We start from the raw sequence: 210 nt of genomic DNA on the forward strand, positions 1-210 counted from the left end.
CGACTGCGGCATTGCACCCCCACAGGGGGTTCTCTGCCAAACACACCGAATCCGCCCTCCACCCCGGAACATAGAAACCACGTGAGTATCTGGTACTCGTCTAGCGTAGAGGAGGAAAAAGGGCGCCTCCCCGACTGATTGGTGTTGTCGGTGCGCGGAAAATAGGGATGCCTGGTGGACGGCCGCGGGTCGTCGCGTAAAAACGGCGGC

The sequence above is a fragment of the Habropoda laboriosa genome, unplaced genomic scaffold, assembly GCF_001263275.1.
Source record: "Habropoda laboriosa isolate 0110345459 unplaced genomic scaffold, ASM126327v1 scaffold2, whole genome shotgun sequence".
Taxonomy (NCBI): Eukaryota; Metazoa; Arthropoda; class Insecta; order Hymenoptera; family Apidae; genus Habropoda; species Habropoda laboriosa.